The sequence below is a fragment of the Silene latifolia genome, unplaced genomic scaffold, assembly GCF_048544455.1.
Source record: "Silene latifolia isolate original U9 population unplaced genomic scaffold, ASM4854445v1 scaffold_96, whole genome shotgun sequence".
Classification (NCBI taxonomy): domain Eukaryota; kingdom Viridiplantae; phylum Streptophyta; class Magnoliopsida; order Caryophyllales; family Caryophyllaceae; genus Silene; species Silene latifolia.
The window spans coordinates 1851422-1858703 of NW_027413827.1; the positions used below are offsets into that span (position 1 = coordinate 1851422).

The 7282-nt window shown below is 38.9% G+C and overlaps 1 non-coding gene across 1 annotated transcript; it reads left to right on the forward strand.

The window, feature by feature from the left end:
- Positions 1–2171: 2171 nt before the first annotated feature.
- On the forward strand, positions 2172–2278 carry LOC141640700 (small nucleolar RNA R71). The gene has a single exon (XR_012543135.1). It is a non-coding gene; the product is annotated as a small nucleolar RNA R71 (small nucleolar RNA).
- Positions 2279–7282: the final 5004 nt, after the last annotated feature.

Consider the following 7282-nt stretch of genomic DNA (forward strand, 5'->3'; position numbering starts at 1 on the left):
ACAAGTGGTGGTTTAGGGAGGACTCCACCAAACTCTCATTCTTGATGAGATGTCAAGGGGGCATGTTCAAGGTGTTGTTGATGTTGCTCAACACCTTGAAGAAGTAATCAAAAGCTTGTTCATTGTTATGGTAGAGGTCCTCAATAGACCGTGGTCCTTGTTGTTGATCATGATCGATGGCATGCCCAATGTAGGGATTAAAAATCCCTTCAAACTCGTCGTCCCAAAGACCACAAACTTCATTGAGTTGATCATTGAAAATCTCTTGCTTAGATGGAGACAACTCTCCCAATTTCTTCTCTTGGCCAATGAGGCCATCCTCTTCTTCCTTGGTTGATTTTGATGAGCTTTGCAAGCTCTCCTTGTCACAATTCACTTGCTCTTTGAATGGAGCATCTTCATCTTTCTTCTTCCATTGGAGTTCCGATTTCTTCCTTTCATCCCTCCGGCTATAATGATCAATCATGAAACATGGCTCATGTAAACGGGGAGCTCTCATGGTTTTGTCAAGATTAAAAGTTATGCTTTCATCTCCCACTTCTAGAGTGAGCTCTCCATGTTTCACATCAATCACCGCACCCGCGGTGTGTAGGAAAGGTCTTCCTAAGATGATTGGAATGTTGGAATCTTCCTCCATATCAACAATGACAAAGTCCACCGGGATGAAAAACTTCCCAATTCGCACGGGGACATCTTCCCATATCCCTAATGGTGTCTTCGTCGATCTATCGGCCATTTGGAGTGTGATATTGGTGCATTTAAGCTCTCCCATTCCCAACCTTTTACTTACCGAGTACGGCATGACACTCACACTAGCCCCTAGATCACATAAGGCTTTGTTGATCGTCGTGTCGCCAATGGTACACGGTATTGAGAAGCTTCCCGGATCTTTTAACTTTGGAGGTGAACTCCCTTGAAGTATTGCACTACTCACCTTAGTGAAGGTGATAGTCTCAAGTTTCCGGATCGACTTCTTCTTTGTGAGGATATCTTTCATGTACTTTGCATAGGCCGGAACGTGATTGATTAATTCCGTGAAAGGAATTGAGACTTCTAAATTCTTCACAATCTCCATGAACTTTCCAAGTTTATCATCAAATTTGGGCTTGGCTTGACGACTTGGAAAAGGAAGTCTAATCACAATGGGCTCCTTCTCTTTGGCCTTGTCTTCATTTTTCTTTGAACTTTCTTCTTTTGATGATTCCCCTTCTTTGGGGCTTTGCACAATTTCTTCCTTTTCACTAGCTTTCACAACTTCATTCTCAACTTGCTTCTTCGGTGCTTCATATCTTGTACCACTTCTCAAGTGAATGGCACTAACCGTTTCATGTTTAGGGGGATTACTTTGAGGTGGTAATTGCCCCTTTTGTCTTTGTGAGCTTGAAGATGCTAGTTGAGTCAATTGTGTTTCCAACATCTTGGTGTGAGCTAGAATGTTGTTGATGGTGGTGTCCTTTGCTTGGCTATCTTTTTGCATTTGAGTGAAAAATTCTTGTTGATTCTTTTGCATTTGGAGGACCGCTTTTTGGACATCAAAACCTTGGTCATTTTGGTGATTGTATGGATTTTGATTTTGGTAACCTTGGTTTTGATTGTAAAAGGGTCTTTGATTTTGGTTTCTCATGGGTGGTGGAGTGTATGTTGTTTGAGGGTTTTGAACATTTTGGCTTTTGTATGAGAGATTTGGATGGAACTTGGTGTTTTCATTGTAAAAATTTGAATAAGGGGTACCACTTTTGTAAGCTTGGAAAGCATTGACTTGTTCGGTTGTTCCCCTACACTCACTTGGGTCATGACCCAAAGTTCCACAATTCTCACATATCCCACTTGGGATTGATGAGGATGCCGTCATGGCATTGACATGATGCTTTGATGATTTTGAGTTTTCCTCAAGTCTAGCCATAGCTTGTTCAAACTTCAAGTTGATTGTGTCAATGTGAGCACTAAGTTGAGCACCCAATTGAGTAACGGAGTCCACTTCATACTTTCCTCCTCTAGTAGCCTTGCGAGGTCTACTATATTGTGAATTATGGACCGCCATTTCCTCAATCTTGTTCCATGTTTGATTGTCATCAACTTCGGTGAACATTCCATTTGATCCCATATTGAGAATGTTCCTTGAATCTTCATATAAACCATTCCAAAATTGTTGCACTAAAAACCATTCGCTAAGTCCATGGTGAGGACATGAGCGACAAACACCTTTGAACCGCTCCCAAGCTTCATACAAAGATTCTTCATCCCTTTGCTTAAAACCCGTAATTTGAGCTCTTAGCATGTTAGTCTTTTCCGGTGGGTAGAATTTTTTGTAGAAAGCTAGAGCTAACTTCTTCCAAGAATCTATTCCAAGGGTGGCCTTATCAAGGCCCTTAAACCATTGCTTTGCGGTGCCGATTAACGAAAAAGGAAATAAGACCCATCTTATTTGGTCTTGAGTCACGCCCGTTTGAGAGATAACATCACAATAATCGCAAAAGGTTTCCATATGAGAATGAGGGTCCTCACTAGGCATTCCCCCGAATTGGCTCCTCTCAACTAGTTGGATGAAGGCGGACTTGGCAATAAAATTACCGGTGAGATGTTGCGGTGTAGGAGTACCATTTGGTAGATTCTCCTCGGTGGGTTTAGAGTGTGACGAGAATTTAGGCATTGTAGGTGGATTTTGTGGGATATTGTGTAATGGGTTCTCTTCTCCTTCTATTGCGAAAGGATTGACAAACTCACTAGTGGGTTGAACAACTTCACCAACACCTCTCAAATTCCTCCTAACAAGTCTCCTATTATTCGTCAAGGTTCTTTCGATTTCACGGTCAAAAGGTAACAAATCACCTTGTAACCTTCTAGACATGCAAAATATCAAACAACTCGAAAACAATTAGAACAAACCTTGAGGAGTTTTACTTCCCCAAGGTGAAAAAGACACAACTAATAACAATAAAAGAAATCTTAAATCAATTAAACACCGTCCCCGGCAATGGCGCCATTTTTGATCGAGGCCATTTGGTGTTCACAATTAAGTATATGTGGTCGTTGGTCAATGGTCGATACAAAACACAATTTATACTTCACAAGCAACTCTAAAATTAGTAAAGAGGTAAGTAAAGGTCGGATCCCAAGGGACGGGTATTGAAATGAGAATTCTATTGTAACTAGTGGTGTCTAGGGGTGTCACAAATTGGGTTGATGTAGAAGGTTACTAAACTAAAATAACAATGAAAATAAACTAGCAAGATGAATAAAATAAGGGGTGTAAACAATTGATTAAAGGCACTAGGGTGTCATGGGATCATAGGGAAATCATGGGATATGATCATACAAACATGTTCTCAAATTATAAGCAAGCAATTATTGTTGTGATGGATTGAGTTGGGTTATATCTTACAATCCTAGGAAAGTTTGGGTCCCGGAGCCGAATCGATTAGATTGTACAACACCTACAAGTCGACTTAATCTTTCCTACTCAACACATGCATGGTCTAACAAGACTCGAGTTGGGTTATGTCTTACAAGTCAAGTTGAAAGGATAGAAGATGATAGTAAATGCAAGGATTCATAGGCTTTGCATTTCATCAAATAGAACATGTGCATGTATTAAGATCAAAACAAGCAAGCAAATAAGATATGAAAGCATATTGATTTAAGCATGAATCATTCCCCATGTTGGTTTCCCCTAATCACCCATTAAACCCTAGCTAAGAGACTACTCACTCATTATCATGTTGATCATGCTAGCAAGGTTGTCAATCATACCAACAATATGAAACATGATGAATAAATGAAAGTAATTAGCAATAATTAAAAAGGGATTAAGAGATTATACCTACTAATGATTCCAAAATAATAATGCAAAGAATAATAGAAGAACTTGATGATTGATGGAAGGTTGTCAATCTCCCAATAAACCCAATAATCTTCTAATTACCCAAAATAAAGGAAGAACAAGAGAGAGATTAAAGAACTAAAACTTGGATTAAAACTTGATTAATACTTGATTACAATATTGAAGAGAGATTTGATTGATATTAACTACTCTAAATATTGATAAGAAGAACATGCTCCTCTAATTAGCCTAATGGGGTATTTATAGTGAAAATTAGGGAGGATGCATTAGGGTTAACTAAGGGCTAAACTAGTAATTACACTTTTTAAGTTGAGCAAGGAGGACCCGGTATTTTCTGAGAGAAGGGCTTCTCTTTTCGTAGCTTGAAGAATGAAATCCGTGCTGTACTGAAATCCGTGCGGATTAGAGTCGGGACGGCTGGATTTGGGCTGTGCAATCCGAGCGGATTCGGGAGAGGGACGCTCGGATTGTCTTTGGGGGAATCCGAGCGGATTCCAAGGAGGGACGCTCGGATTGTTGAGGCTGGACGGACGGATTGTCTGCAATCCGTTCGGATTGTTGGTCAGCTTCAATTCTTCTTCTTTTCTTCCCTTTTCTTCATAAATTCCTTGGGGATTTCCTTGGGGACGCAAGGATCCTTTCTCAACATTGTTCTTCTACTATAATATGTACAAAGGCCTTCTAGTCTTGTCTCTTCTTGATGCTTGGTCATTGAATACAATCAATTTAGCCTCGTTTTTCCATGAAAATGCAAGATTCTTACTCCTTTCCTACCAAGGGATCAAAATCTCAAAGAATATGCAAAACAAAGAACTAAAGATAAGAAATGACCCAAATAGGCACTAAAAAGCATGGAAACAATGGTAATTCGGGGGCTAAATATGCGCCAATTATGGTCACATCAGGCATGATTATCAAATTCGGTGCAATGATCCGTACGAATGGAAACTAATTTAGATTTATACTTAATTTGGGCAAGCTTTATTAGAACTGCAAATTCTTCGAAAGTCTCATCTTTTGAATTGAGAAAGATTGGCCAAACATATCTGGAATAATCATCAACTAGAACGAAGACATACCTGGATCCACCTCTACTTCTTACCTTCATTGGGCCACAAAGATCCATATGCACGAGTTCTAGTGGTTCCTTGGTACTTACCATTCTCTTGGGTTTGAATGATGATCTCACATGTTTGCATCGGGCACATGAATCACATAAAGTTTCTTGATCGAATTTGATTGAGGGAAGTCCTTCAACCAAATCCCACTTCTTTAGCTTATTCAATGTAGTTGAATTTATGTGAGCCAATCTTTTGTGCCAAAGGCATGGATCATCTGTCGTTACTTTCATGCACGTGAATGAATTTGTAGGAATATTATTTAGGTCAATCATATAAACATTCCTTCTACGGTGTCCTTCAAGCACAACACTACTTGTTCTTTCAATTATTATTCGACAAGAATCTGAATGAAAAACAACTTTATTTCCTTTGTCGCATAATTGAGAGATACTTAGTAAATTGTGTTTGAGATCACTCACAAGATAAACATCACTAATAGCATGAGAAGAGGATATTCCAACTTTACCAACACCGATGATCTTACCCTTCTTGTTATCACCAAATGTGACCTTACCTCCATCGAAAGGTTCAAGTGAAAGAAATAAATTTACATCTCCAGTCATATGCCTTGAGCATCCACTATCAAGGTACCATAAGTTATTTTCTTTCACCACAACCTGCAAAATAAATAGATACAGTTTTTAGGTACCCAAGCTAAGTTGAGTCCTTTAACGTTAGTCACTCTAAAAACTAGATCTTTTCTAACCCAAACCCTTTTTATAACTTTTCGTTTTGGAGGCGAATGAGTTTGTTTAGGAGCCGTCTTAGGTTTAGTTGTGGGTTCCTTATGTCGTGGTCTTTCAGGTTGTTTTGGAGATGCTCTGGTTTTGAAGGGCTCTTTAGGTTTAGGTGTTTGTTTTGATTTGGTAGCCTTCTTGTAATCAAAACTCGTATCGTAGAACCAACGATGATCATTGTTGCGTTTGATACGTGCCTAATGTATAGTCTTTTTAGCCTATTTCAGCACGTATTTCTATGCATTTTTATACTGTTTTTATGGTATTTTGCCCCGAATTGGCTACTTTGGTTCGTTTTGTCCATTTTGTAGAAATGAACGCGAAAGTAGTGGAATCGTACTCTTTTTCGTCCTTTTTGCATGCATTTAGAGGAGACGAGATTTTCCTGAGTGAGATACGGTGTTTGGGAGCGTCATGGCATGGATTACGAGGCATTCAGGCGCGGAATTGAGCTGAAATGAAGTCAAAGTACTCGATCGAGCTGTTTTATCACTCGATCGAGTGGTTTCTACGTCCCAGAATGGTCGATCGAGCACTTTATACTCGATCCGTAACTTGCAGAAAGACCATCTACTCGATCGAGTAACTTTCTGGTCGATCGAGTAGATTTGGTTGAGGTTTTGCTCGATCGAGTGGTTTTAATCCACTCGATCGAGTGGTTTTGCTGATTATGGGCCTTAAACAGCCTGTGTGTTATTTATTTTCGTTAAACTCTTTTACTTTGCTATTTAAACCGACATTAGTTAGGTTATTAGCATCAGTTTTACTTACTACTTAGCATCTATCAAAACTTTTACTGCGTACTTCATTCTTCTCTACTGTAACTTTATTTCGGGATTGCTTTTGCTTGGAATTTGTGTTCTTTACGCCGGATTCGCATCAATTGTAATTCTTTCTCTTCCTTTATTAATAATTAATCTCTTGTTAGCTTTAATTCTTCGTTTTGTTGCATTTAATCTTTGCCCTAATTTACTTTTATGCAATTTATTGTTTATTTCATAATGTTTATTGCTGGGAATTTAATTGCTGTTAGTTTAATTAGCGACATGAGTAGCTAAACCCCTTTCATGTTGAGATTAGGGGATCTACGGTAGAAATGTGATGGTGTAGTAAATGAATTAGATGAATTGGTTATGAGATCCTGTCACCATAGCAATTTAATTGTATTTATTCGACTTAGTTGAGTGCACGCTTCTATGTCATCCTTTAATCTGGCTAAAATTAATCCTAGATTGAAAGATTGGACTAAATAGGCCTGCTATGAACAGTAGACTACCCTAATGAAAATGAAAGTTAAGTTAGTGGTAATTTAGGATAGAAAGTGGACCGAAAGGACCTTTCAACATCCGTCTCGCATATAATTCGTTTGAATCATTTACAGCTGAGTCACTAGACTACCGTAGTGAACCGAATTCCCGACATGTCCCTCCTCTCTTGATAGTTTAAACTTATTTCTTGCTTTTATTTCCTTTATTTCTCTTCTTTTAAATCTCGTAGTTTAGCAACCAATTCAACCAACCCCCATTTGTTACCTTAAGATTAGAATTAGGCAACTGATAATTGCACCGCCTCCCTGAGGATTC